Source organism: Ambystoma mexicanum, chromosome 6p (genome assembly GCF_040938575.1).
Source record: "Ambystoma mexicanum isolate Mex_15411 chromosome 6p, UKY_AmexF1_1, whole genome shotgun sequence".
NCBI classification, from domain to species: Eukaryota; Metazoa; Chordata; class Amphibia; order Caudata; family Ambystomatidae; genus Ambystoma; species Ambystoma mexicanum.
In genome coordinates this window covers 26,040,148-26,062,649 of record NC_090935.1, presented here as the reverse complement: position 1 = coordinate 26,062,649, position 22,502 = coordinate 26,040,148, and positions in this window count along the sequence as shown.

Below are 22,502 nucleotides of genomic sequence, written 5' to 3'. Positions count from 1 at the left end.
CAGCGAGGAACAGGGGCTTCTCATTTGCTGCGTGTTCGGAGTTTTCAAAAGGCAAATAAATGCTGCTGTGTGTGTGCCAACACTCTGACCTCAAGCGGAGCACTCCCTGCTAGCCCAGTGGTCAGACCCCGTGCAGCTTGGTGCCTCCCACCTGCACAGCGTGCTTCCCACAACCTGACCCTGCATGGACGCAGCTCACTGCAGTGGCAACTCGGCTGCGTGGAACCAGACTGTCACCATCCCAGAAATACTCTGCACATAAATGAAAGTGCCTGATGCGTGCCCAGGACAACGGTACCCGGAAAAGATGGGGCAGGGGGGAATGGAAAAGCGCAGGTACCCCAGTGCGCTCCGTGGCTACAGAAAGACAACAGGAAACGTGTGTGCTCTGCCACCAGTGGCCCGCTGCAAGGGGTTCTGCAAAAGGGAATTGTAAATGAGGGTTTGCAGCTCTGTAGGAGCGCTTGTGCGCCCTCCTATGCCAACAGCCCCTGCCTCCCGCACCATCCATGGACCAGGCCGATGTGGCCCCTAGTGCGGCTTTGCCGGCCCATAAACTGTGGTGGTTGAGTGTCCTGGACTGATACTTGTGACAGGAGAACTGGTCTCCTGCAGACCCGCAAGTGCTTACAGTGGACTCAGTAGCCATCCATGTGAAGGCTGGGAGCCCGCAGACCCGCAAGTGCTTACAGTGGACTCAGTAGCCATCCATGTGAAGGCTGGGAGCCCGCAGACCCGCAAGTGCTTACAGTGGACTCAGTAGCCATCCATGTGAAGGCTGGGAGCCCACAGAGCCGCAAGTGCTCAAAGTGGACTAAGTAGCCATCCATGTGAAGGCTGGGAGCCCACAGACCCGCAAGTGCTTAAAGGTGGACTCAGCCATCCATGTGAAGGCTGGGAGCCCGCAGACCCGCAAGTGCTTACAGTGGACTCAGTAGCCAGCCATGTGAAGGCTGGGAGCCCGCAGACCCGCAGGTGCTTAAAGTGGACTCAACAGCCATCCATGTGAAGGCTGGGAGCCCGCAGACCCTGGACATGTTTAAAATGGCCTCAGTAGCCCTCCATGTGAAGGCTGGGAGCCCGCAGACCCACAGGTGCTTACACTGGACTCAGTAGCCATCCATGTGAAGGCTGGGAAACCGCAGACCCGCAAGTGCTTAAAGGTGGACTCAGTAGCCATTCATGTGAAGGCTGGGAACCCGCAGACCCACAAGTGCTTAAAGGTGGACTCAGCAGCCATCCATGTGAAGGCTGGGAGCCCGCAGACCCTGGACATGCTTAAAGTGGACTCGGTAGCCATCCATGTGAAGGCTAGGAGCCTGAAGACCCTGGACATGCTTAAAGTGGACTCAGTAGCCATCCATGTGAAGGCTGGGAGCCCACAGACCCGCAAGTGCTTAAAGTGGACTCAACAGCCATCCATGTGAAGGCTGGGAGCCCACAGACCCGCAAGTGCTTAAAGGTGGACTCAGCAGCCATCCATGTGAAGGCTGGGAGCCCGCAGACCCTGGACATGCTTAAAGTGGACTCAGCAGCCATCCATGTGAAGGCTGGGAGCCTGAAGACCCTGGACATGCTTAAAGTGGACTCCGTAGCCATCCATGTGAAGGCTGTGAGCCCGCAGACCCGCAAGTGCTTAAAGTGGACTCAGTAGCCATCCATGTGAAGGCTGGGAGCCCACAGACCCGCAAGTGCTTAAAGTGGACTCAGTAGCCATCCATGTGAAGGCTGGGAACCCGCAGACCCGCAAGTGCTTAAAGGTGGACTCAGTAGCCATTCATGTGAAGGCTGGGAACCCGCAGACCCGCAAGTGCTTAAAGGTGGACTCAGCAGCCATCCATGTGAAGGCTGGGAGCCCGCAGACCAGCAAGTGCTTAAGGTGGGCTCAGTAGCCATCCATGTGAAGGCTGGGAGCCCACAGTCCCGCAACTGCTTAAAGTGGACTCAGTAGCCATCCATGTGAAGGCTGGGAGCCCGCACACCCTAGACATGTTTAAAATGGCCTCAGTAGCCATCCATGTGAAGGCTGGGAGCCCGCACACCCTGAACATGTTTAAAATGGCCTCAGTAGCCATCCATGTGAAGGCTGGGAGCCCGCAGACCCGCAAGTGCTTAAAGGTGGACTCAGTAGCCATTCATGTGAAGGCTGGGAACCCGCAGACCCGCAAGTGCTTAAAGGTGGACTCAGCAGCCATCCATGTGAAGGCTGGGAACCCGCAGACCCGCAAGTGCTTAAAGGTGGACTCAGCAGCCATCCATGTGAAGGCTGGGAGCCCGCAGACCCGCAAGTGCTTAAAGTGGGCTCAGTAGCCATCCATGTGAAGGCTGGGAGCCCACAGTCCCGCAACTGCTTAAAGTGGACTCAGTAGCCATCCATGTGAAGGCTGGGAGCCCGCACACCCTAGACATGTTTAAAATGGCCTCAGTAGCCATCCATGTGAAGGCTGGGAGCCCGCACACCCTGAACATGTTTAAAATGGCCTCAGTAGCCATCCATGTGAAGGCTGGGAGCCCGCACACCCTGGACATTTTTAAAATGGCCTCAGTAGCCATCCATGTGAAGGCTGGGAGCCTGCAGACCCTGGACATGTTTAAAGTGGACTCAGTAGCCATCCATATGAAGGCTGGGAGCCTGCACACCCTGTACATGCTTAATATGGCCTCAGTAGCCATCCATATGAAGGCTGGGAGTCTGCACACCCTGGACATGTTTAAAATGGCCCCAGCCAAAATGTTATGTGAACCTGTGCTCCTGCGTTTGTGGGCATGCTAAGAATGGTGCCAGGTGCTAACAATGGTGTCTTTCAGTGGTTCTAAGTTCCACTCACCCAGCTCAATAAAGGGTCCCTTTATAAAGTGGTGAAACCACCAACAAGCCACCAAATCTAATTGTCACCCTCAAATGTGTATACATGCTAACTGTATGGTTTATGTGCGTAATCACAAGTGTTGCTGTTTGTGATTTTAATTTGTTTGATGTCGAGTGATGCTTGTCATTTGTTCGTTGTTGAGATGGATTTCTGAACTCTGACCGGGTGGGTTGGGGTTCAGAAGGCCAGCCTAGTTTCCTGGAACAGGGTAACCTTCTGGACAAGCCAGACCAATCAGGGTAGCATCAGAGGCGTAGGCGGGGTAGGGCATGAGGGGCAAGGCCCACCCAAAATCTGTAAAGGGCCACTCCGCAGCGCTGTGTGGGCATTACAGATATTTTTGTCAGTGCAGTGGGACCAACTACATTAGAATCGGGCCCCATTTGCTAGACAATCCTGGCTACGCCTCTGGGTAGCATTGGCAGCAATCAAGACTAGGGCACAGGAGGGGTGAGGGTGACAAAGCCCACAATGAGCACACAGAGTAAAGGACACTACAAATCAGGTAAATCCGTGTATGGGTTTGTGTTCTAAAGAAGTGCGCTATGACCACTGCAAATTACGTGTGATGGCAAGCTGCGTCACCCATTCCCCAAGGTCCACCCATGAAGGCCTTGAATACCTAATGAAGAAAAGTGGTTGGAACTGAGCTGTCTCGCGCTCTGCCTCTTTAAATTAGGGAAACCTATGTTTGATATAGAAATTGGTTCAATATATCCTCGGAAACAATCTTCCAATAGATGGTTTATGAACAGAATAGGTCAGCCGACACGTGTTTAGACCTTAGTCGTCCTCAAGGCTGACAATGAAATCATAAAGCCACATATAGTCACAATGGTTTCAAATGAATATGGTAACATGAGAGAACATTGATAGGCATAATTTGTAAATATCATGCATTAATGCAAAGAATTACAAATTTGTTAATTATTGAGACAAATAATAATAAAATATTGGGTCAAACGGTTACATACCCATGAATAATTAATCCACGGGGGTTTGTGCAGAAGCAGAAAAACAAAAAGGTACATTTTCAAAAAGACGATGCAATCATTTTATACTTGTATAGCAAGGGTTACCTTAGCCTAAAATGATTGATGCACCTGTGATGCTGGAAAGGCATTGGAGGGACAGGGCCTCCCTGTCCTTGTCCTGTAGTCCTTTTTCATATTGTGTTCTGTGTTATTTTCTGCCCAGGAGTCCAAGTGGGACTCCTGGCAGTGCAGCTCTTCCTCTTTTTGGTTTGGTGTACAGACCCATGGGATACCTTTATGGCACCCATAGGTGGGGGTACAATCCTGTGCCCCTAGTGTATGTTTTTGGGCACCTGTGTGTGACCCACAGAGCAGGGTATAGGCTGGTGGCAGCACCGTGCTGAATCTGACAGGTGCTCTGGGTGTCCTCCATTTTGGGACACCCAGGCCCTGCCATTGGAATCAGTTGATTCCTGATGTAAAACAAGATGGCCCCTGTGGCCTCTTGCTTTCTATTGCCTCTTACCTTGTTTTCCCAAAGTCCTGGGAAGCCCTGACTCTGTCCCTTCCCCCTGACTGGCTGTTGGGTGGAAGTTCCATATATGGTGTTGTTGTGAAGGCCCAGCTAGACTGACTGGAGCCTGCCCAGTGACTGTATGTTGTGGGTACCTCCTGTGGGTGGGACCTGGGTGAATGGAGTGGGTGACCAATATACACTCCTTGTTGTGGTTGTCTGGTTTCTGGCATGAGAGACAAAGACTGAGACAGCCCTGCCCGAAACTGGCCTGAATGCAGTGTGTAGTGTTGAATGGCTGGGTACTTGTCCCAATCCACATTCCTTGTTGTGAGTGTCTGAAAGGGAGGAGTGTGGCCTGAATGCACTGTGTGCCTGATTGGCTGACTGACTGCATGAATGCCCTTCTGTGTGATTGGCTGCTGTGTGTGTGCCAGCAGTGTGGATGAGAGACAGAATAGTATATCTGGGGACCTCTCACCACTGGAAATTGTTCAGAAGCGTTCAGAAGCTGAGTCTCCACTCTAGAGTAACTGGAACTGCTGACCCTCGACGCCCAGCTGGAAGAAGAAGACTTGCTGTTGCTTTTACTTCGACCCGATCCGAAGGCTGCCGTGTTCGTCGAGGACTGACCCGAGAGAGGACCTGGCTAGGCGCCCTCTTCCCGTGCTCCGAGGGACCATCGAGCACCGCTGAATCTTCGCCGAAGCTCCCTGGACGCCAGACCATCGAAAGGCTGCCGACCGGAGAAGGGGACCGCCGAGGAGAACGAAGTAAAGCACCCGGACCTCGACGCTGTCGAAGTCCATTGCCGTCGACCAGGGTTCACAGGTTTGTGTAACCGCTGAGGCCCGTCGAAGCCGTGTCGTCCCAGAAGAGGGAACCGCTTGACGCCGTGCCGCCGACGACTGGAGCCGCCCGCTCCTTTGCCTAAGAACATTCGAATCGAAAGACTCCCTCGTCCGCACCGTCAACCGCTTTATCCTGCCGGAGAAAGTCGAGGACGACCAACGCGCCGAGGAGAATCCGCCGGTGGGTTTCCCGCCACCTCACGACCCCAAAGACTCGAGCGACTCGACGCCCTTGTTGGGCCACCGTCATTCACAATCTTTGCGGTCCAGAACTAGTGTCGCCGAGGTGCCCCGCACGCCTCTTCCTCGCAGGACGCCGACGTCCCGACGCCGACGAGCACCGCTCGGATCGAAGCCTGCCGCCTCATCAACGCTGTTCTACCTCGTTCACAGTCGGATGTTCGACGACCCGTGTCTCCCGCTTTAAAGGGAAGGCACTCAAGAAGGGCCGTCGATTCCCCGACACCGAACACAGAGTTCCTCGACGCTTCTCGACGCCTCTCGACGATCCGTGACTCCTGCTTTAAAGGGGGTCACTCAAGAAGGATCTGTCGACGCCTCTTCGAAAGAACTCGACTCCACCAGGTACATTGGGGGGGGTAAAAACATTGTAGGAGGGAATAAGACTATTGAACAATATATGGACTGGGCTTGTGTTATATCTCTTTATTTTACAGGTTGCCCAGGTGGGGGGATCTCCACACAGAACTGTGTCCAGTGGTAGGGGCCAGTATTCTGCCTATTGTTTCAACCATCTGTTATCTCTCCTCTCTCTATTGCTGGTTTCCTTCTTATTGATCTGTGTGACATTTTGACAGCATTGTGGATGCACTTTAATGAGGTCTAATATTAGTGGTACCACTTTAGAATTGTAGATATTTACCATTATTGATTTTCCTGAGCACAAAGTGCGTTATTGTGATAAGTGTACATAACCTTTGAATATTAATTATATAAAGACTGTGTTTTCAGTAATACAGTGTGTGGACATTCCTTTGTGGGGGCTTGGGGAATACACTGTACTTAAGAACCAACCTGCATCACCTCCTGAGAAGCTAGGCCTTGATTGCTCGACCACGTACCAATAATAGAGAATCTTGTCTGGGGTACTCGGTGCCTCTCCTACCATATAGAGAGCGGAAGTACAGACCACCCCCTACCGGTCTTGACAGCACCTCAACCACATTTTAGCCACTTAGTGCCTTGGCGAGCATCTGTTAATTACTGGTGAATGCATGCTCGCTACGCCTGTCTCGGTGTTCACCAAGGGGTGCGCTAGGGCTCGCTGTAACCAATGAGTGTAATGGTATCTCAGCCCCATCAGCTCTCTAGATTCAATCGTGCCCTGGACACTGTCACCCGGTGAGATTCCCCCATTCAGTGATCTTGTGAGTGAATCTAATATTAACTCACCCATTGCTCATCCGCAATAGAGAGATGGACCTGGCAGTAGGAAATGCATGTGTAAAGGAGGTAAATCTTTTGACCAAAACATTTCAGGTATGGAATCCAAAATGTTCATGAGAAATAAAAACCGACCATAACTGGCTCCTAGGCGCAGTTCCGACTGTACCTTTTTGGTTTTGTTTTTCTGCTTCTGCACTAACACCCGTGGATGAATTATTCATGGGTATGTAACCGTTTGACCCAATATTTCATTATTATTTGTCTCAATAAGGAACAAATGCATGATATTCACAAATTATGCCCATCAATGTTCTCTCATGTTACCATATTCATTTGAAACTATTGTGACTATATGTGGCTTTATGAATTCACCTAATTTAAAGAGGCAGATCACGAGACACTTCAATTCCGACCACTTTTCAACACTACAAATAACTCCCAGTCAGGTGTACATACCAAAAATACATATACTTTTAGTCAAGGACTTTGAAATCAAACACAAAGCAAATATCAAAAGTAATACTTCAAATCAATACAACACTACTATAACACATATATGCAATACCAAGTGGCCTAAAGGATTAGTGCACAGAATGGGTCCACAACCTAGGAGGAAAGGGCGCAAGCCGTGCAAATAGACTTTAGGCAGTTCTTCATCAATCAATCCCTAACTAAGAGGCAGTCCAGTCTCTACTAAGAGTGGAGCCTAGTGCTCAAAAGTACTTTCTGATGCTGGTGCACGCAATCATGCATTAGAGCAAAAATGGAACATCTTGCAGGGCCTGTAGCAGCTCGGGGAGGGGGGTGAGGTGATGAAGAATAAGTTCCCACTATTCGTGGAGGGTCTCCGTAAGAGGGAAGAACAGGTTCCAAGAGTTGGGAATAGGTCAGTAGCACAGGCTTCCTGTGGAAAGGTGAATGGCCCTCAGGGACTGTTAGGGAGAATTCTCCAGAATGGCTAATTTCCCTTACCTACTGAGACCCTCAGCGGCTTTGCTGGATTTCTAGGATTAATTCTGTTCACCTGGTAAAGAGTGTGAGCCTTTTTCCCACTCTTAAATGTGTTTTGCTGTGTGCGTGTTTAACATTTTTGTGTTCATAGACTGTGGAGCTTCTCCTACTCCACAGGCATCATCTTTTTACTGTGTTACACAGCACCTTCAGTGCAGTGACACAGGTTTGTCTTTTTCAGACTTCCCAACTCAGACTCCATTTTCTGGGACTGACTACTATCTCCCAGAACATGTAAAGTTGCCATTGACTTTATTAGTCTCTTAAAATCCACAGACCCAGTACCAACTATCTTACATACAGTACTGGAAAGGGTTAATACTTATCCCTTTTTGTCTGTTTCTCTTGGAGCATGGTTTCGCTCCCTTTTTATCAAGACTTGGCTGGTGGCAGTGGTAACTACCATATTTTTTTCTACCGCAGTTATCTTAAATAACCCTGGTATTGTTTTAGGTTATCGGGGTAGCCTTGAACTTAAACCCGCTAGACCATATACATTTTTATACGGTTCCGGCTGGGTTTATTCACCATTTCATTTTGAAAATGTCTTTCTCGTGTTTTACTCTGCATGACAAACCAGGTTTGGTTCCTTTGTTCACCGCCTTTTTGCAGGCTTCTATACAGAAGCACTCCTTAGGCGCCTGTATGTCCTGGGGGTACAGGATGTGAGGGAGGGGTTTAGGACACCCTGTACAGGTTCTCCTTGGAGACCCATGTCGCAGAAGAGGACTCCTATAATGATTAAACCACCCGGTGAAGCCCTGCTGCAGGTCCGAATCTTCATACTCCAACGACAGGGAAGATCTGCAAGGAATCTTCTCCCCTTGAGCTAGTGGGACCAGCCAGTTCACCCAAACTCCAAGCCAGGCCTCCCTCCTCTGGTCGAATTTGCTGTACAGAGCTGCAGTGAACCGGATAGCCAGGAAGGTCGGACCCTGCTTGGGCTTTAAGGAGTGCACTTTGTTTTCGTTGCTTTGCTCTGCTGCTGATTTCTTCCTTAGGCAGTGCAGGCCCATCCAGTATTCCTACTTCGTGTCAGTCCGAAAGTCGCTTCAGGAACCGTGAGCCTCCAGGGCCCGCCAGGAACGTCCACCTCAGCTACAGCTGCTTCTCCATTTTAAGGAACTTTTCGGATCTGGTTTTTTGTTTCGTCCAGCCGCGGTGAATGTGTGTGAAACCTTTCACCAATCCGAGGGCTTGTCCTTCTCTACTCTTTCAACTAACTTTTCTGCCGACCAACTGTGTCCAGAACTCTTGGCAAAGACTTAACCGCGAACTACCCTGAACTGTGTGATCTTGAGCAAAAGACTTTTGTCCTATTGACTATGGCCCCAAGCCTTTTTGATTAGATTCCCTCACTGTAGTTCCTCTTTCTAGATTTCCCTGCTTACTTACCTGTTGTGCAGCTCAATTTGTGTCTAACTTTGTCTTTCCCTCCCTTTTAAATTATTGAAGTGCCATTTTGCTCACACTTCATTTTTTTAGCGCAACTTGTCCAGAATCTATTGGGAGTGGTGTGGTGTATTAAGAGTGTGATTTTTCAACTGCTTTACTTTACTGAAATGTTATACAACTGACGTGTAAATAAATGTATATTTTACTCGGAAACCTTAAGTCAGTGTTTGCCTGAATCATAGTAATTGCTGTCCTTTGTGTAACTATTGATACTGCTCACTTGCTCTTGAGATAAGTCTGGCTGCTCAGCCATCGCTACCACTTTACTGTGTAGTACAGGCTTATACTAAAGGTGAATTTGTACTGTCACTTGTAGTCTTGTGTGTGGTGTTCCCAAAGGGTACTGCATATAATTCTGCTTAACAGGGACACTTGTGCGTAAAAATGGATGCATGCGCTAGGGCCACTGGTAAGGGTTGCAAGTACTCACCGACCCTAGGCACACTGCGGACCAAACTTCAGCAGGTGAGTTATCTTCGGTTGCAGGTTCAAATGCAGCAATTGTGCAGCTCTGCAGCTGTTAACAGCGATGATTCCATGGCAGGACAGTGGCAATTTCTCTGCTCCTGATGAAGGGATCATGCCAGTTTCACTGTAGGAGGATTCAGGGCACAGCAGCAAGGCACCTGCAAAGTTTTTCAACACGACTTGGCGACACAGTGACCGTGTGCACACGGGTACAGGCACTCTCTTTATTCCAGACCTGGCAATGCCAAGTGTATGAAAGTCGGTGTGAGAGTGCTGTGAACACAGAGCGTGCGATCTACCAAGTTTCAAGTGTCAACTCAAAATAGCGCTGGTTTCAGAGCAAAGGTCCTGTGCAAGCAAGTCAGTTCACTGGTTGGCCCAGGTACACTTCCGAAAAGGCTCGCTTGCAGGTTAAGATGAAGGTGCTGTGAATAGTTGTTCCCACTATTCAAATGGGTCGAAGCGCCTTTGCAGACCTTCTGGTTCGATCTGATGCAGAGGGGTCCTGCGGGACAACATCGGGCTCAGGGTGCCAAACCTTCAAGGGGGTCACTAGCAGTTCCTCGACTCTGCTTCTTAGTTTCAGGCTGCTTCGATCCTATTCTAGATTCAGTGAGAACTCAAGAGATCGACCCGGTATGGGTGTTTAGAGCCTTCTCTTATCCAGAATCTCCTTCGTGCCAAAACAGAGGACCCAATGGAGATCTGCTCACATACAGGCACACCATACATGGATCAATCATGGACCACAGTGGTCCCGGTCATTCCCAGCACACCAGACTCTCTGGCACCCAGGATGTGTATTGGAACTAGACAGTCCAGCCCACATACTGGAGGCACACACGGCATGCAGAAGTCTGCAAAAGCTTAGCGTTTCACGGGAGAATGCATGACCAAATATGGACTGACCACGGTCTGCTCGACCTGGGGAAGGCAAAGGGATAAGATGGTCTAAGGACAGGACAAAGAACCTTGTGACATGGCCATTTTGGAGCCAGGCCACCTTCCTGTGCCAACCATGATAAATGCGGTTTGCATGGCAAGAAAGGGTTAAAAATATGCGAAAAGATAAGCTGCCACCAGCCCTATCCAAGGCACATCTGTACTTCTGCCAAAAAATCCTTTGCGCAAGTCGAGGGCCTTTGGAATCGAAAGGTAGACCAAAGTGCACTGTACTGTAAGGTACATTGTGCACTTGTAAGCCGGTCAAGTGGCACAGCGAGTAGAGCGCTCGCTTTGACACCCGTGCAGAGCCTGTTAACGCAGGTTCGAATCCCGGCGGGGCCAAACTCAGCCTTTCATCCTTCCGAGGTCGATAAATGAGCACCACACACCGTGGGTAATAATAAGCAGCGCTCGGATACCTGAGGGTTTGTAGTGCTATATAAAAGCCTAATTATTATTATTATTATTATTAACATGTTGCAGAGAAGTTGTAACATAGGAAAGGACCAAGGGAAACGGTCTCCCAGTACTGACTGTCTTTAAGGCGATGTCAGTTTTCCCATAATAGTGAGCGAAAACCCAGTGGAGTGCAGCTGAAGAAAATTGCACATAAATGGGAAACTTTCATAACATTTGTTATGTAAACGGAGGAGTGTGGTGTGTCCCCCCCCCCCCTCCTGGGAGAATGCTATCTCCCAGGGCTCGTGCCCATGTCACATTTTGGTGACCATGTGACCAAAGTAATAAAAGGGACGAGCCAGTTCCAGCTCGTCTGTCGATACAATCCTGACTCCTGTCTGCTATGTGTCCTTGGCTGCAGCACGATGCTGCGCAGTAGGCAGTGGACCTGCTGCTGTAGGGCCCAACTACCTGACAGTGCCTCTGATCAACGCTGTGCATGATGCCCCCCCCCCATGTCAGTAGAGCCCATGCTGGGCAACTCTACAGGTGAGCGTCGCAGAGCCCCTGCTTATAGGCGCTGGTGCCCCTGCTGGGCAACTCCAGTGCCATCTTTTGGTGTTGGCCTGGGTGCCCCAGGCCATGAAAGAGCCCATGTGCTCACGGGCTGGCAGGGTACCCCCTGTCTACCTATGTCAGCTGGGTGCCCCCAGCCTTGGTCTGCATGGCCTGCGTGACCGCAGGCCAAGACATAACAGTGAGAGGAGAGTTTTTTTCAGGATATAAATGTTGTCTTGGTTCTGATTTTCCTCCCGAACTTCCCATTCAGTCTTTCTCCTGTGTATGTGATGGAGGGGGCAGGAGGTGGAGGCTGAGCGAGGCAGATCCTTCTTTGGACATTTCGATTATATATTTTGGCATTCATGTAAAAGCTTAGAGTATTTTAGAACATTCTTATTGTACATGAATTATAATCATATGATAATGTTTGCTTTCCCCAGACCTGAATACTTTCTTGGTGTGTTCTCACGTTCAGCAAAAAGGAAGGAGCACAGACTACAGAAGGTAACTAGCTGCTGTTATATTACACGGCCACAATAGTGGCTGTGTAGTTATGGTTAAGTTGCTGTTTCCATAGGAAGAGCACTTTTTGGGCGGCTTATAACTCTGCTCCCCCTGGAAGAATCCTCACCAAACTTTGCAAAAAAAACTATATAGGCCACTCTGAATTGTTTTGCAAAGTTTGGAGATGTTTGGGCCAGGGGGGGCGAATTTATAGGGGGGAGTCCCAAAACGTCTTTTTTCCCATAGACTGAATGGGGGAAAAACTTTGCGCACAGCTACAGGTGAAACCGCTGGACGGATTTTGACGAAATCTGTGGCAGGTACAGAAGCTTGGTCCAGAAAGCGTGCTTTTGTAAATTTGGTCACCATCCGTGCAGTAGGTTTCTTTATAATTATCAAAAAGTAGGTCTGAACTAATTAGTGATATCTATGTTCGCTCCGCGGTCACACTTCCCTGTTCGGTCGATGAACAAGATACCGATTGGCTAAGGGGCTGGCGTCATGACTGCGGTCTTTCCCATACTTTGTTGACAATCTTGAAGTACACATTATTTTGTAAATTTTGGCTTCAAGAACATTAAATACGCATTTGTTAGGTTAGCGGGCAACCTCTGCTTTAGAGTAATGGTGCTATCATTACATTCAAACCATCCAGAATTCTTTTTAATGTATGCAGTGTAGTGACCTGCATTGGTTGTAGCTCCTGCATGGTAGATTATTCCTACTGTTGTAAAGGTTTTCTTTCCAAGTGACATTTGATCGTGTGTGAATCCAGTCAGTTTGCAGTTGTTTTTGGTGCCATCTGCATTATAACGTAGAAGCATAAGTATTATGTAGGCACTATGTGATTGTATCAGTGAGCTGGAGCGATTGTCTGAATTGCAAATACTACATAATCTGCCATGGTTTGCATTTTGTACAAGTTGCTGAAATGGAATGCTCTCACTATTTGGTATGGTAACATACACAAATCGCTCATTTGGGATTTCTTCCTGTATCACTTTGCTACAGAGGGTGCATTTATGTTTCAACATGTACGAAATTTGCAAGATTTCATTTACAGGTATGCTTTTGTTTTCCAATACTAATAGTATGTACATTAGAAATTCTTGTGGATCTTCTTGTGAGTTCATAGTGAATCTCACCATTCCAGCACAGTCGTCCAATTGTTGCCTTACTCCATGAACACTGTATGTATTGTCAGGATTGCTTGTTGCATTTCTATGCAGCACTAACATATGTAAACACAATTGGTCTGTACGATGCAGGTAAATATTGTTAACAATTGGTGGCAATTGAGATAGAATATTCATTGCTACATTTGCATAGCAATTTACCCCACTTTCATTTGTAAATTTGAATGGGCCAGCAAGTTCTGTATCTGAGTGCATTTTTCAGTTTTTCTGTTGCTTCTTTGCCGACGTGCCTGGTTTATATTCCCTAATAGATTCTTCTATGTTTGCGGCAATTGATGAAACTTTAGCTTCTTTTCTTTTCTTGTGGAATTTGCTGTTGCATTCTGTTGCATTTCTGTTTCATTTACTTTTCTTTTACCACGTTTCACTTTATCTGGAACAGGGTATTGTTTCAGATGAGGGGTGTACAGTGAACGCAATCTATTGTATTCTAGAATGCAAGGAATATCACCTTTTGACTTTACTTGAATCAAAGTTCATTAGCAATGGGCCGTCAAGTGTACGTAAGCGTGATAATGTTACGTAGCTCATGCCTTCCTTAAACACTGTTTCCTATATCTATCAATGCTTTGTCTAGGGTAAGACCTTGGGATTTATGAATGGTAACTGCATATGCAAGAGTTAGAGAAAATTGCTCTCTATGTACATACATGTCTTTGAAGAGAAGGAATCGAGCAATTGAGCGCCCTATCCTTTTCACTTCTGAAACGTTATCAAAGCGAATATTTACAAACGGAATGTTGCTATCACGTGGGTATGATTGAAAGCCAACAACTGTGCCCAGTGCTCCATTAACTATCCTTTGCTCTACGTCAAGGTTGCTTTTAAGCATTACTCTACAATTTAATGATAATTTCAATATTCTTTCCAACCCAGCTGGGTTGGAGATTGCATTTTCTACACTATTTAGCCTTGTTGTCGCTTGCTCACACATGGGTACTGTCATACCATGTACGTCTAGTTTGTCTGTGGCGCTAATTTCTATTATTGCTTGCATTTCATTCTTTAACATTGTTTCATTGAATTTGAAACAGTTTGCAAGAGTTGCCATTAAGGCCATATAATTGACATTTTTGTGCGCTATTTGTTCCATAACATCAATTGCACATGCATTATCGCCATGAAGTGAATGTATATGCCGGTTTTTCAATACAGCTTGTGCTTCTTGCGATAATACAGCAACTCTAATACTTATTAAGATGTTGGCATAAGTGAGATCTGCAGATTGCCACATGTTCGAGGGGATTGGGTCCTCCGACGTATTCCTTATCTATGACAGGTAATCACCACAGCTGTGCTGCTTCGGAAACTTTTCCGGCGTCTGCGTCCTGCGTCGATGACGTCGATGCGCCGACGTCGAGGACCTCCTCCGACGTCATCCGATGTGATAAGTAGGACGCACGACGCCTGTAGCCTCAGTTCCGTTTTTTCCGCGAACGTGTTGCTTCGTGTTTCTCGGTTCTAAGCCTCGACTCTTTGGAGTTCTGTTCTTTCTGGTTCTTCGAACCTGTTCGTTTGTGAATTTCCTTCGGCGATGTCTTCCACTTCGTCTTCAACCCCGCGTCCGGGCTTTAAGAAGTGCGGGGATTGTGGGTCCAAGATGTCGGTGACTGACTCGCACGACGCCTGCCTCTGGTGCCTCGGGGAGGCCCACGACACGGATGACTGTGTCGACTGCCAGTCGCTCACGTCCAAAGCCTTACGCGAACGTAAGAAGAAGTTGTCGGTAGGTCGGGTGTCCAAGCCCCGGAAGTCGAAGTCGGCGGGGCTTTCGACGGATGATTCGAGGGGTGACTCTCCGCGTCATCGTCGGAAGTCTCGTCGGTCTTCTTCTAGGAGTGGGTCTCGCCACTCCTCGGCCTCTTCGAGGCATTCTCGGAAGCGCCGTCACCGGTCGCCTTCCAGGTCCTCTTCCGAGGATTCTGCACGGCACGTCGGTTACCCCACCAGCCGTGCGACGCCGGAAGAATGGGCTTCCTTCGGGAAGAAAATGTTGGCGATTCTTGAGTCGCAGAGTACTCAGCCGTCCGCGCCCCCGAGTGGGGTCGGCCGTGTGAGGTCGAGAGACGCCGCTCGCAAGAGTGGTCGGCACGAGTCACGGGAGCGGTCCCGTTCGGACAAGGAGGCTCGTTCTCGCCGTACCCGTTCCAGGTCCCGGTCCTCGACGCGTTCGAGACCGTGTGCTCCTGTGAAGTCTTCGAGGAAGACATCGACGTCTGAGGCGTCGAGGGCGTCGACAGGCTTTCTCGAGGCTCCGGCTTCGAGGGCCTCGTCGAAGCCATCGACGATCAGGTCGTCGAGGGACACGCTCGGAGCTCCGGCTTCGAGAGCTGTGTCGACGCCGCCGATACTGGAGGCGCTGCATCTGACGTCGACGCCGATTTCCTCGACGTCGACGCCGATCCTCTCGGCGCCGTTGCCGGTTTTCTCGGCGTCGGCGCCGATTCGCTCGACGCCATCGACGCCTTTCGTGTCGGAGGTGCCCCGTGTCACGGGTGTACCCCCTAGGAAGGCTCTGGTTAAGAGCAAGCACTCTCGGGTGCCTTTTCGCCACCTGGAATATATTTCGGAGGCAGATGAGGATTCTGATGGCCTGGTTCCTAGTCTGGTGCCAGATGAAATTGTCTCGGGCCATAGTCAGTTTGACGATTTGAGGCAGTCACTGCATGATGCCAGTGGACTGGACACCTCTCCGGAGGTGGAATTTTGTAGGCCTGAGCCTGGCTTCCATGCCGATTCCTCGTACCGGCGCCTTATGGCTAGGGTGTCTGAGTATCTGGGATGGTCTGCTCCCCCAGGGGAGTTTGTGCAGGATGATCTGATGGACATCCTTGATGTTGGTCCCCCAACTGACCCGGTACTGCCGTTCCATATGGCTTTACAGAGAAGGGTGGCGGCGGCTTGGACTGCTCCGGAGAGTCTCCCGGCGGTGGGCAGATCCTTGTCGCGTAAATACCGTCCAGCCAGTAGCGACCCCTGCTACTTGACCAGGCACCCCACTCCGGAGAGTTTGGTGGTGCAGGCGGCCACGGCCCCGGCAAAGCAGGCGTCGTACCCTACCATCCCTCCTGATAGGGACGACAAACGTTTTGATGGCTGGGCGAAGAAAGTGTTTTCTTCTGGTGGTATGGCGCTTCAGGCGGCCAACTCCATTTGTGCCTTGTCACGTTTCACGCACACTCTGTGGAACTGTGTTGCGTTAGCGGCTGAACATATTCCCGAAGGGGTTGAACGGGAGGGTTTCCTTGCTATGGTCCAGGATGGTAAGGATGCCATGTGTGAGTCCGTTCAGTCGGGTCTGGACTTGGCTGAATGCGTCAGTAGGTCCATGGCGGCGAGCACCGTGATACGCAGGTTTGCGTGGTTGCGGAAGTCGGGGTTTGCTCCTGATGTGCAGTCCCGGCTCCTCAACATGCCCTTTGATGGTGAACACCTTTTTGGCAGCAAGGCTGACGAGAGCCTTGAGAGGTTGCAGACCTCAAAAGCTGCAGCGAAGTCGTTGGGCGCTGCAGTTCGCCAACCTCCGCCTTTTCGTCCTAGGGGACAGCAGTGGAGGGGTGGTTCCTTTCGCTATTACTCATCCTTCAGTAAAGCGAGAGGAGCTGGCAGTCATAGAGGCCAACGCAGGGGTACCAGAGGTGGACGACAGGGTACCCGTGGTGCCAAGGCCGCTCGGGCAGTTGCCTCTTTGCCCTCGGGTAACGCCGCAGCCGCTCCTACTCAGTCATGAGGCCATGTCCCATGGTTCGCCGGTTGGGGGAAGGCTGGCGCAGCATCTTGTAGAGTGGCAAGCCATTACTTCAGATGTGTGGGTTCTGGAGATCATAGCCCACGGCTACTGTCTTCCCTTTCGGCACAGGCCTCGCGACAATCCACCGGGGAACCTCTCTTTGAAGTGTCCGGATCCGCTCCTTGCGCAGGAAATTCAAGCCCTGCTGGAGAAAGGCGCTATAGAACTGGTGCCTGTAGCGGAGAGGAACAAGGGATGGTATTCCCCTTATTTTTTGATTTCCAAGAAAGACGGGGGATTGAGACCCATCATGGACTTGCGCGGTTTGAACAAACTCCTCAGGAAGGACAAGTTCAAGATGGTTACTCTCTCTCAAGTCCTCCAGGCCCCTCAGCTTCAGGACTGGTTGGTGTCACTCGACCTCAAGGATGCTTACTTCCATGTGCCGATCCATCCCAAGCACAAGAAGTACCTGAGGTTCGCGGTTGGCGACTCGCACTTTCAGTTTCGGGTCCTGCCGTTCGGATTGACCTCCGCCCCGAGGGTTTTCACCAAGCTCATGGTGGTGGTGGCAGCGCATCTCAGGCAAGGGGGGATTCACGTCTACCCCTACCTGGACGATTGGTTGATCAGGGGGAGCTCTCCCGAGCAAGTCCTGGATCATCTGTCCGTCGCCTGCCACTCCCTCCACAGGCTGGGCTTCTCCCTCAATTTAAAGAAGTCCCATTTGACGCCAACGCAGAGGCTCCAGTACATCGGAGCAGTGCTCGACACTTCCCTGGGGCAGTGTTTTCCTCCCCAGGTGAGGGCTCTTCACATTCAGCAGATGGTGCACAAGTTTCAACTTGCCCAGACGCTCCCAGCGTTCGAGTTCTTGAGGTTGCTCGGCCTCATGGCATCCTGCATTCTTCTGGTGCCAGAGGCTCGCCTGCGCATGAGATCTTTGCAGTGGGCACTCAAGATGCAATGGTCGCAGTCCTCCGGCAGGATGTCGGACCCGATTCAGGTGCCGCCCTCGGTCGCCCAGGACCTTCTGTGGTGGGCCGTCGAAGGCAACTTGATGAAGGGGGCTCCATTCTGGCTTCCCTGGCCGGAGGTGACGATCGTGACGGATGCATCCCTCACGGGATGGGGAGCTCATGCCAACGAGCTGACAGTCAGCGGTCGTTGGTCTCCGTCGGGAGTCCAGACTCCATATCAATCTGTTGGAGCTGAGGGCCGTCAGGCTAGCCCTGAAGGCTTTTCTGCCGACTGTGCGAGGAAGGAATGTCCTGATCCTGACGGACAACACGGTGGCCATGCACTACCTCAACAAAAAGGGGGGGGCAGGGTCACTTCCTCTGTGCAGGGAGGCGATGCACCTCGAGTTCCGGGCCATCCAGCAGGAAGTTTCGGTCTCGGCAGTTCATCTGGCCGGAGTCGAAAACGTGACGGCGGACGCTCTGAGCAGGCAGAGCGCGATCTCTCACGAGTGGGAGTTGGCTCAGGAGATTCTCCTGGAGATCTTCGCCCTTTGGGGGACCCCTCAAGTGGATCTCTTCGCCTCCAGTGTCAACCGGAAGTGCGAGAGGTTCTGCTCGCGGGAATTTCCTCCAAAAGGTGCCTTAGGAGACGCGTTTGTGGTGGATTGGTCGTTCCCGCTGCTGTACGCGTTTCCTCTAGTCCCCGTCATCCCGCAAGTGCTGCGGAGGTTGCGGAAGTTCGGTTCCCGGATGATCCTCATTGCTCCGGCGTGGGCTCGGAGGACGTGGTACCCGGACCTTCTCGACTTGTCCATCTGCCCTCCACGTCGTCTTCCCTACCGAGATGATCTGCTCTCACGGGAGGGGGGTCTGGTTCTCCATCCGGAGGTCAGATCCCTCAACCTTCACGCTTGGCTTCTGAAAGGTTGAGGTATAGGGATTGGGACCTCCCTGAAGACGTGATGGAGGTGTTGCTTTCGGCCCGAAGGCCAGCAACTAAGTCTCTGTACCGTTGCCGTTGGCGTAAGTTCTGCGACTGGTGCAGAGTTCGGAATGTGGATCCTTTTGCATGTGACATCCCCATGGTTCTGTCCTTTTTGCTTTCTTTGGCCCACAGGGGCTTGCAAGTGGGTACCATTAAAGGTTACCTGGCGGCGCTGTCCATCTTTAAGCGCTCGTCTGATGAGTGTTCTTACTTTAAGATCCCTTTAATTTCACAGTTTCTGAAAGGGCTCACTAATGTGTTCCCTCCGTCACCTTTCCTGGTGCCCGGTTGGGATTTAAACCTTGTTCTTAGGTTTCTTATGGGTGCTCCGTTTGAGCCTTTACATTCTTGCCCTTTGAGGCTGTTAACTCTGAAAACTGTGTTTTTAGTTGCGGTTACTTCCGCTCGCAGAGTGAGTGAGTTACAGGCACTTTCAGTTAAGCCACCCTTCACTGTTTTCCACAAGGACAGGGTTGTCCTTCGTGTTCGTCCTTCTTTTCTTCCGAAGGTAGTGACGGAATTTCATTTGGCCCAGAAGGTTGTTCTTCCGGCATTCTATCCTCCTCCGCATCCTGGTAAGGAAGAGGAGAGGCTCCATAGGCTTGATCCTAGGAGAGCTTTAAGCTTTTATGTTTCACGCATGTCCCGGGTCAGAGTGGACGATCAACTCTTTATTGGTTACGCTGGTAAGCGTTTGGGGCAAGCTGTGACGAAACAGACTTTGTCCCGCTGGATTATTTTGGCCATCTCGGAGTGTTACCGCTTGGCGGGTAAGGACCCACCGGCTGGCTTGCGGGCCCATTCTACCAGGGGTGTGGCTGCATCTACTGCGCTGCAGAGGGGTGTTCCTATTCGCAACATCTGTGATGCAGCCACCTGGGCTTCAGTACATACATTTGTACGGCATTATTCCCTCGATTCCATCAGAGGGCAGGATCTGGCCTTTGGCAAGGCGGTCCTTTGCTCTGCTATTTGATTGGCTATTCTAAATTTTGTTTATAAATTCTTTCCCTCCTCCTTGCTCTGGTACTGCTTTGGGAGTCTGTCATAGATATGGAATACGTCGGAGGACCCAATCCCCTCGAAGAACAAGTTACTTTCTTACCTGGTAACGTTCTTTCGATGGGATGGTCCGACGACGTATTCCATATCGCTCCCGCCCTGCCTTCCCCGCTGCAGAATTTCTTTTGCGATTGCAGCTTACGTTCCGCAAGGCTTTGTGTCTGACTGGCAGTTGACTTATGTCACACGTTCTGGGGGAAAAAACTACAACTGAGGCTACAGGCGTCGTGCGTCCTACTTATCACATCGGATGACGTCGGACGTCGGAGGAGGTCCTCGACGTCGGCGCATCGACGTCATCGACGCAGGACGCAGACGCCGGAAAAGTTTCCGAAGCAGCACAGCTGTGGTGATTACCTGTCATAGATATGGAATACATCGTCGGACCATCCCATCGAAAGAACGTTACCAGGTAAGAAAGTAACTTGTTCTTCTCAGTTAATTCTCTGTATTGGAAATGTTGCCAAAGGTTAACATTACCTATGCTACCAACAGTTTTCCGGCAGAGTTTGTGGCCTAAGGTTTTAAAAATCGGTTCACCTTTCACTGGTGTCAATTGTAGAAGATCTCCGAAAACGATAATGTGTTTCCCTGCAAACAGTTCTTCGTTATTATTTTTAAGCACTTCTTGCAATCTGAGATGAATCAAAGCCAACATTAGGTTGGAGACCATGCTCACTTCATCTATTAGTAACATTTTCATTTGTTTCAATACTCTTATGTAATTCCATTGCAGCTTCTGCAGAAAGTTTGTAGTAGTCTAATTTATTTTGATGCTCTACTGGAAGCAGTAGTAATCGATGTAAAGTCACACCGCCTATGTTGTAGGCAGCTAAACCTGTGGGGGCTGTTTCAACAGCTGACAGTTTTTTGTTTGTCAATTGTTGAAGGAACTTGCTGATTTTGATGAAGAATGTTTTCCCTAATCCAGCTTCACCACTGACGTACAGCAGTATAGGTTTGTAATTTTGGCAGGTACATTCTTTATTTTCGTGTTGTACACCATGTACAATTTGTTTTGTTAGGTCTTCAAAAATGGTGCGCTGATCATTGTTAAGTTTTGCTTGTTGTACAGTCTTCTGTATCTTCTTGATACTGATACATGGTGTTTTCTACTTCTGCCATAGCTACTTCAGCCTCATTTGCTATTAGTGGTTGTCCTCTTGGTTCTCGACTTCCTGTTACAGAAGGATGACTACTGTCGGAAGAGTCTTTATCTAGTTGGGCCTGAAGTTCTTCTTCCTGTTGCTGCTCATTGTGTAACATTGTTTTGTACTGCGTAAAGTTCACATCCGTGATAGTGCCTTCATTTGCTTTGAAAGCATCTTCATAGCACTCATAATTATCTAGTATGTCTTCCTCTTTTCTCCATGGTTTGAAAAGTTGTAACGGAGACATGTAATATAGTTCTTTCTGTTGAGAAGTTTTTAATGACAATTTTACATTATTAATTAAGCTTCGTTTTGGTAAGTTTCACTAAGCTCCCTTCACAAACGGTCAATCTATCTACGTTTGCTTTCATCAGGCTTTACATTATTTTTGTATGCAAAGTTTTGAGCTATGTGGTATAGACACATGCTTTCCAGAGTGGTACTCCTGTTCGGATAGTATGTGTCCAGTAAATTGTTTTTTAGAATGTCTTGGCTGTTGGGTTCATTTCTGGCAATTGTTTCTATGTCCTCATATGATTTTAGCACTCTTTTTCTAGATTTTGCAGGACCAAGACTGAGCCATACTATGTTGTCTGATTTTCCATACAAAGCAGTGCTGGTTTAACGATCTGCTGCTTCATAGGCCCCACATTCTCTGAGAGAGCATTTTTATGCCTAGGCTGTACAATTTCTGTGATAATGTTTTGTCTGATGCTAGGTCATCCCAGAGGTCTTGAAGCTCTGCTTTTTCTGCTTTTGTTAAGTAGGCTGTAACATATCGTGCAACATCAGTTGAATTGTCTGCAATGTACTGCACATCTTTGTTTGCATTCCATAACAGGGCAATGATTGCATTGTAATCATTTATATTTTTTGATTCTTCCCTTCTTTTTATGTAATACGTGTTTTTAGGTGATTTACCTTTAACACTATGTCGAACTGAAGACATGACGATGTTTACTTCACCTGTTTCTGTAACTGGTCTAGGGACACCAAAGCGACATTTGCTGTAGTATTTCCCTTTGCTTTTGTATTTGCGGCGACAATATTTGCCACATTTGTGTCTTTGAAATTGTAAAATCTGCCCATGCAGCTCACTATGTCTGTTGTGAAGGGATTTCACATGTGACATATTTTTGGATAAACTGCAAAACAGTGCTTTGAAAGCATCCATTTTCGGTGCACCTTTGATCCATAACAGCATGTGAATATGTGGTGCTCCTCTCGCTTGATATTCTTTTCTCCAAAAGAAGTGTTGCACTTCTCCAAGGGGAGCAACAATTTTATTGCAAATAAAGTGAAGCATTGCAATGAAATGATGATGGAAATATCTTGAGACATAACTGGATCTAGAGAGCAAAGTTCTCCAGGTGTTAATATATCTGTTTTTGTTGCTATTTGCTATGCGTAGGAACTCATGTAAATCTTCCCATGCATATTCTGCACAATTTAGCGTA